Raw genomic sequence first — 9,196 nt, 5'->3', positions numbered from 1 at the left:
AATAATAGGAAGATCATTATGCGCATATATGATCATATATTCAACATGGTCAAATGTTACATCCATCGTTGCTATGTTTTGAAATTCTATCCATAAAATTTAATATGCTTCTCATTGTGAATTATAGTAATTGATATCGTTGAATTTTATTCGAAATTTAGAAAAATCGTTTCATATCACGATTTAAGTGAATTGATCATATTATCTAATGTTTCATTTAAACAGTGAAACTAGAATTCATAATTATTCCAATAATAAATTGAACATTAATTCAATTTATTTTACCATCCAGTTTTGTTAAACAACAATATTGTTACTTTCAAACTATTTTAATTATAGAAAATAATTCGAATAAATTCTTTTGGATGGAAAAATTAAAATCCTGAAACAAATCTTCTATTCACAACAGATCGCAATTTTGTTTCGGTACTATATTTATCACAATGAGTAATTTATGTTAAACGACGAGAATTTAGTAAAACTAAAACTCGAAACAGAAATTTACAATTATCACCATTTTGTTGAAACTATCAAATGTCATGTTTTTTTTTGAAAGAGGGTACTTTGTATTAGAGGAGATTACAAAGTACACCACCTCGAGGACCTCATTAAAAAACCTCCCTAAGCTTAAGTGGAGGAAAAAGAGTAACCTTGAGGCGGTTAAAATGAAATATTCTGGAAACAGTTGCATACAATCTATCCCCAGCCCAACTCATGGACAACAAACATGAACCACTGCCATGGAAAATGAGAAAGACGTAGAATACACAGACCCTAAACCCAAGGAAAGATAGCGTTACAACTAGAAGACAAACCACAACAGCAACCGAAACAAGGGTGAAGCCAAGCACTGAGAATTAAAGACCTCACAAACTGAAACCGGATCAACAAAGCAGGAATATCAAGCAGCAATTGAACCGAAAAGCTAGCATTAGATCAACCCAAAAAGAAAGTAATTCAAATGCTCTCAGACATGGGCGAGTGTTCAACACTCTGGCTAAGAACTTTCAGAAATAACACAGTATCCACCACAGGACTTCAATTAACCGCAACCAAATATAATAGCATCCGGACAACCCACAAAATCTAGTACTTGAGGAACTAGTGTCGGCCATAAAACATTACCCCAAAAACCAACCTGCAGTAATACCAAATTGAATAGTTGATCAACAGTGAATGAAGCACCATTGAATCTAGATTTATTTCTGCACAACCAAAACTGCCAAATTAAACCGAAAAAGCCAAGATGCCAAAGATTCCTCACTTTCCTTCTAATAAACTGTGACGACCACACCTGTAGAAGCTGTCTAACATCGATGGGAAAGATAATCCTAACTCTCCATAAGTAACACCACCTTTGCCACACTTGCCAAACAACACTACAATGGCAAAGCACATGGCTAACATCCTCCTGGTGCTCTTTGCAAAACAGGCAAAGGGCTGAACGCTAGCATTAACCCCTCTCTTCATCAATTCAGACTACCTCTTGCTATACATCGCTTTCCAAACAAAAGTAGCTACTTGGGAGGTGCGAATTTGTTTCCAGACTTATACCATAACGGATCTTGTAACTTACCGACCGATGCCAACTTAATGCAAAAATCTCTAGAATTATAGATGCCATTAGAAGCCCCTGACCACTTCAAACTATCTACCCCAGGAAACGTAGAAACTCCACTGTTAATAACTTGATTGAAACGATTCCAACTTGGAATTTCCCATGAGAACAACTCTCGCCTCAACTCGATGTTCCAAGACCACAAACCATTCACCCAACTTCCGAACTCACTGATTTTGCCCTGTTTATTAGTGACCAACCCATATATTCTAGGGAAAGCTTCCTTCAAGGAACGAACACCAGTCCAGAAGTCAGACCAGAAGTCAATTCGAACACCATTCCCCATAACACACCGAAACATCGAGTAGGAAATCTTCCTCATTTGATATCACCGAGCACACTATTTCTTTCCATAATCCATTTGAGGAACGAGCGGAAATTCCTTTGGGTAAAATCGCGAGAGGATCATAGTTATATTTAGCAACAATAATCTTTTTCCATAAGCTTTCGGTATCCTCACTAAAGCGCCAAATCCATTTGTTCAACAACACACGATTCCTGACTTTAACATCAAAGAAACCCAAACCACCATGAGATTTCAGACCACAAACCATATCCCACTTAATCCAATGAATACCTCTATCAGCCTTAACTTTCCACATAAAACTCGATATACATTTATTAATCATATCTGCTATGGATTTTGGCATAGAAAATAACGACATGTAATACATCGGCAAGTTTACCAAGACGGACTTAATCAATGTAATCCTACCCCCGAAAGAGAGTAAATTTCCTTTCCAACTTTGAAGACGGGATATTACCTTCTCCACAATAGGTTGCCACATCATTTTGCGATTTTTCCTATAACCTAACGGCAGTCCCAAATACAATGTTGGCAGCCTAGCCGAATCACACCTCAACGAGATAGCCCATCCTTTAATTCTTTCATCTACCACATTAATACCAAAATAATTTCGTCTTCTGCAGATTTAATTTCAGACTAGCTACGACCTCAAAGATTCTCAGAACACGAAACAAATTGAGGATCTTATCTTCATTTGCTTCCGAGAAAAGAATTAAATCATCAGCAAATTGGATGTGTGAAACACCTACATTACTTCTCCCAATATGCACACCTCAACACACATCGAGTGCGACTGCTTTTAATTGAAAAATATTGCGATGGATACCCATTAACCAACACAGCAATCTGAGGCGTCGAAATACACAAGTGAATCCATTTCCTCCATCTCTTTCCAAACCCCATTTTCTTAAGAATAAAATTCATAAAATCCCAGTCTACTGTGTCGTAAGCTTTGCTAAAGTCTGCTTTAACCATAACCGCTTCGCTTTAATTTTTTTTTAACTCATCTACGACCTCATTCGCTATCAAGGAGTAATCTAATATTTGTTTACCGGCTAAGAAAGCAAACTGATTCTCGCCAATCACTTCGTTAATACAAGCTGCCATTCTCTTCGCCAAAACACGCGCCACAATCTTATAAATACTCCCCACCAACGAGATAGGTCTGAAGTCCTCAGGATAGACAGCTTGTAATTTCTTCGGAATTAGAGTAATAAATGATTTATTGAAGGAGAAATCTGAAATTTTCCCCCAATAAAAATCATCCAAAAACTTCATAACATTAGATTTCACATACATCCAATATTTCTTGAAGAAGTCCAAACTAAACCCATCCGGACCGGGCGCTCTAGAGCCATCCGAAGAAATAATGGTGAACCAAACCTCCTTTTCCGAAAAAGGCCTTTCGATCCATCTACTCGAAGAAGAATTGATCCTTTTAAACGGAATATCAAACTTCTTTAACGGAATAGTATTAACTTCGTTATAGCAAGAGAGAAAGTGATTGACGAAAGCATGTTGGATCCCTGATTGATTTTTGAAGACCGAATCATGCACCTTCAACTTCGAAATCTGATTCGTACGACCTCTAAGCACAACAGTGAGGTGAAAATTTTTTGTATTTTTATCACATTCCTTAAACCATTTTAGTCTCGACTTTTGCAACCACTCTCTTTCCGTCTTCCTATACTCTGCCCACAGCTTCGCCCTAACTGATATAATTTCAGCCTGAGTAGCCTTATCAGTTGGATTCACCAAACACAATTTTTCTAAAGAATCATTTTTTTTTCATTTTCCACAACCGGATCAGACTTTGAATTTCTTCTCGCTTCGACCCAATCCTTAGTCACCTTCTTGGTTAACAACAGAACATGACTCAAATCTTGCCCATGATTTGCGCCGAAGACCATCCTTATTTTATCAGCAAGGGAAGGGTCGTCAGCCCAATGGTTGAACCATTTAAACGGCCTACAAGCCTTCTTCAGCTTCCCTTCACATAACAAGATAGGATTATGATCGGATAAGCCTCTATGAAGCGTAGCTTGCACTAGTGTCGGACTTAAACACACAATGTCAGCCGAAATTAGAAATCTGTCGAGCCTACTGGCTGCTGTACTCAAACCTCCCCTGAACCATGTAAAAACGCTGCCCGAAATAGGAATATCAACCAAGTCCCACTTTGAAATGAAATCTTCGAAAACCAGCGTGGAACACGAAATGTTGTGAACTCCTGTTCTTTCCAAGTCCGATCTGACAATATTAAAGTCCCCGCCCACAATAATCGGAACCTTCAGATTTTCTATAATGAGATTTAACTGATCAAAAAAACTCACTCTTTCGCCATGGTATTCGGACCATAGACATTGATGATGCCTATTTCCAGTTTAGATGCACAATCAACCTTTCACACTATAAATCTCTTGTAACATTACTGCAATTTACTTTAAAGAAATCTCTATCCCACAAAGAGATCAACCCCCCTGATGCACCTTCTGCCGGAGCACAAACCAACTCCGAAACAAACATACCCTTTAACCTTCTCTCAACACCAACAGGTAAGTTCACAACTTTAGACTCCTGCAACAGCACCACCCTAGCTTTATTTGAATTAATAACCCGACTAACTGCTCTAATTTTCTCAGCCTTACCCAACCCTCTTACATTCCACGACAATACAGAAAGACCAAAATCCATAAGAACCTAAAAAAAACACAGGAAATCACACCCAAATAACTAAACTCGGATTCAAGACTCACCCGATTGACGACTGGACGCCAATCTCTGGAGGACCCTCTCCCTTGAAGCACCAAACTGCACGCCCAACGTATCTGCCACTGCTAAGCATGCCTCTACTTCAATATCATTTCCAGAAGGTTGAACTAAAAACTCTTCAACTGTAGACCCAATCCGAATTTGAGAACTTCCAGAAATTTTCCTCTTCCTTCTACCCTTAACGCTCTTCTTCTTTTTAAGGGATTGAGCACTAAAAAGAACCTGTCCACCTTTCTGCGAGATTGAATTTTTACTAGCACCCCTCGCTGCCTTACCCACAGCAGACTTAAAAATTCCATCGGAGCTAGGAGAGACTGTGTCTCTGTCAACCGGTGATGGAAATACCCGAATACCGCCCACACAGCCTTGAATAGAAGAAGCTTCTATAATTGGAACTTCTAATAATCTGGAACTATTGGATACGGAATTTGACACTCCAAGTTGGGTTGACTCTCTATTAATATCCACAAATCCAATGCTATCATCAACCAACACATTCAAAGGCCCATCATTAGACATTATGGATACCTCGTGTAATTCGTCACCAACAGCCTCCACTATCCCCACAGCAGAAACAACATGCGTAGACCTGCTTTTCAGAAAACTGTGTTCGCACATATTGCTTTGAATTTCCAATAAACTATCTCCCATACAGCCTGCCTCGAGCCATCAACAGCAGCACTCTCCCGCAGCAGCCTAGGAAAGCGAGCGGCCACATCATCTGCTGGAGCAACCATACCACCCTCCGGCTTAGTGCCATCTATGAACACTCTCCTTCTTCATGGACCTCCGTCAGAATTTTAATGGAGAAAACCCTACCATTAATGAGAACGGAACATCTATCCGTACCGCCGACGCACACTGCACTTCCAAAAGAATCTTGGCTTCATCAAAACGAATCTATTTCTGGTTTCTTCATGAGAGACAACTGAGCCCCACAAGTTCCCTAACTCATTGAAGAATTTGTTACTCCACACTAACAGGGAACATCTATTAATATAACCCATATTTTCCTTTTAAGACTCTGCTCGTACCCTTCTAAAAATTCTAATTCATCAAACCAGGTTCGGAGCCACTCATCTCTACTATCCCAGCACGCCTTACGCTCCAATGTCCCCTTAAACTGAATAACCACCAGCGCCTCTTGCCAGATACTAACTCTAACATCAAAACCTTCTGCCATGAATGCTGGGAGAATAATGTCCTCATTATACATCTTTTTGATTTTGCCGACCAAACACGACTCTCTCCACCGCAACTCATACTTAGGGACCATAATATTTGAATTTTGTGCAAGCTTATCCCGGTTTAAGCTAAGAGAGCTATCATCCGAAATGTTAACATGAATAACAGCACCCGAAGCAACTATCCCAGAATGCTGAAACGCTTTTGCCTGATCTTGAGGCAGACCAGCATCCTTCCTGCCTCCTAAAGTATCCTTATAGGACCTGGAATCTCTCAACGCCGACTTCCACACCCTCTTCACCTCTTTCCCAGACTCATATCTGTTGCTTATTTGTTCCGAGGATTTCTCATGGACCATTTTAATTCTATAACCGTCCATTAACCTCCCATCTGCCCTCCGAACCGCTGCACTAGCTTCATTCTTCCTTCTATACCTGACGAAAGCAAATGTGGATCCAGCATATAGTCTTCTTCTGCTTCTGTAAGCAATAAAAACATCCACCACTACACCATACTCCATGAAAGCTTCCTTTAGAGTAGCCGGATGAATCCTCTTGCTAACAAAATTAACAAAAACAGTATGAGTCAGTAACGATTGATCGGCTCTCATCTTTGGTTTCATGGTTCCAAAAAAGCGACTATATGATTAGGTTAATTTTAGAGTCCCAATAATTATACTTTAGGGTCTCAATAAAATCACAGCGAGGGCGAAGACGAAGATAGATAAGATTTTTATCGTTTCAATCTTTCTATCAAATGTCATGTTTTAATAAAATTAAAATCCGAAACAAAAATATAAAGCCTAACACAATTATGTGTATAACATTAATTTTGATCCCTTGTTCTATAGCACCAAAGTTTCACTTTGCTCAACTTTCCATCAAAAGTTGGCTTGTGATCGCTGCATTGTCGAAACAAAGGCAAAAACAAAACGTTTTGATAGAAAATAACTATAACGAATAAATATGTCTCAATGGATTAATTCCATTAGTTCCAAACAATTTGATAAATTCTTAAAACAATTTAATATGCATATTCATATATATACCTTTGTAGTGCTTCCGCATTGGAGCCACCATTTTCGACTGGTTCGTAATGGTTGGAGCCTACATTGATACGTGAAACAGTTTTGTCTACAAGGTTGTTAATGTTTTTCTCTGTTGATACATCCACATACGTCCTTTGTCCGTTTAGTGTATCATCATCGATCCGGAGATTATCTTCGGAATGGAGGGCTTGAAAAAAACAATATTGTCATGGCCATAGCCTTGCTAAAAATTCAGTATCGGACCTTCGTTATCTTCAAATAACTTACTTTTCCAAAACCGATTCCAATGCTCGTATACAACAATTCAAAATGAACTGTAAATTTCACCCTCCATTGTTCGTACGATTAAAAACAATCGATTCAACAACATACCTTGCACATATGTTTCCTCTTTACTAATGGAAGGCTTCCTTTGTAAAATGACGAAGTAGCTTACTGCTTTCAAATTGAATCTAAGGATTATGTTATACTGCAAAAGTTGCATCTGCTTTAGCATTAACGATGCCTTCTTTCTCTTGTATTAATTTGTTCGTATATCTCGAATTAAAAAACAAGACAATTCTGTCTTAAGATTGTTAGACAAAATGGTTAATCCGATACATAAAATAATAATAACAAAGAAATATTATTATGTAAATCGAACAAAGCAAAATAAATAAAGAATTAAAGTAGAGAAATGAAACAGTTTACTCATATTTTGACATGAAATCAATGATGAGCGGAGTCAGATAAATAGAAGATGAAGTTTTTGTTGAGGCATGTATGAACAGTTTCCTTAAGACATATTTGTCATCTCTTTGGTGCTTTGAGTAACGTTGGACGTCGTCTCCCAGGATACAACAACAAACGATCACAACAGTAAGCACAACCGAAGTGATCAATCGAACACAATCTTACATTTCTCTATCACCAGAAAGAACAAATTTAGAAGGAATTTTCTAAGTATTTTCCTATTCCAACATTTTTAACCTTTCATGATGTAACTTGTGTCTCTAATTTGTGCCTTAACTAGCCTATTTATAAAGGAGATTAAATTAATCAAAAGGTTATTACCTTTTGACGAGGAGTTAATACTATTTGATGAAAGAATTAGTTGAAAAGCCAATATGTATAATTGAATGAATGCAACTTTAAATCAGGTGACATAACTTATTATTAATAAGACTTTTCACCAAGTGACACCATTTATCATAAAAAAACATCAATTTTATTCAATTAATTCATAATTTTCCAACAATATATTCATCTTAAAATTCAAAATTTGTATATTAATTGTTTATCTTTTTAATAATATTTATTCTTAAATTTTATTTATATTAATTTCATATAAAAGTTTTATACTATAAATACATACATATTCATCCTTGCAAATATTTATAGATACCAATGTTTAAATACATGTGTTTGGTTTAAAAAATATTGCTCTGGCATTACATAGCTTGGACATTACGACCCTCTAATATTACATGCTTTGAGTCCTCCACATTGCATGCCTCTAGTGCTACACATGCATTTGTGAGTTTAAGTATAATATTGATAAAATAAATAAATATTGAGCTATCGTAGTTATAAATATATTTTGTTTTTGATTTTATCTTAATTATTATTCTTAAATTTGAAATTATATTAAATCAAACTTAGATGGATTCAGAAGGTGCTTATGGTTATTTTTAAGCTTTTATATTGTGATTAGTTAACGGTTTTGAGATATCGAAAGTTCAAATTGAAATCCCTTTCAGGTTTATTTCAAATTATGTGATTTTGAATTGATTAAATATGTTTTATTATATTTTTATAAATTTTACTAATGTATCCCTTAAATACTAATGTGAAATGTAAATATTTTAAGAAAATAAAAAGATGTGAATTAAAGACAACTCTCAATTGTGCACAATCAGGATTCAAAATAAACACATAAAATCAGATTGGTTACAGCTGGTGGAAGAAGGTCAAAAAGGATATTCTAAATATTTTTCAATAGTTTATGAAGATCGCTTTCCACTTTATGAATATCAACGTGCAAAATGATATTATTATTTTTCCATGGGATTATTTAGTGTAAATACACGTTTAATATCTAAATTATAAGTTTTAGTTTGTTTTAATACCTAAATTTTTTAATTTTTTTAAATCTATATTTAAAGTTTAATTTTTATTTCATTTTACTACACTGCCATTAAAAAACCTTAACAAACTGGCTCGTTGACCACCGCGTCTACAATCATTGACCGTCGCATCCATCGGCTGATGAAGCCCAAACTTTCCA

The sequence above is a fragment of the Hibiscus syriacus genome, unplaced genomic scaffold (assembly GCF_006381635.1).
Source record: "Hibiscus syriacus cultivar Baekdansim isolate YM2019G1 unplaced genomic scaffold, ASM638163v2 tig00111584_pilon, whole genome shotgun sequence".
NCBI classification, from domain to species: Eukaryota; Viridiplantae; Streptophyta; class Magnoliopsida; order Malvales; family Malvaceae; genus Hibiscus; species Hibiscus syriacus.
Note: the sequence above shows the minus strand (reverse complement) of the source record.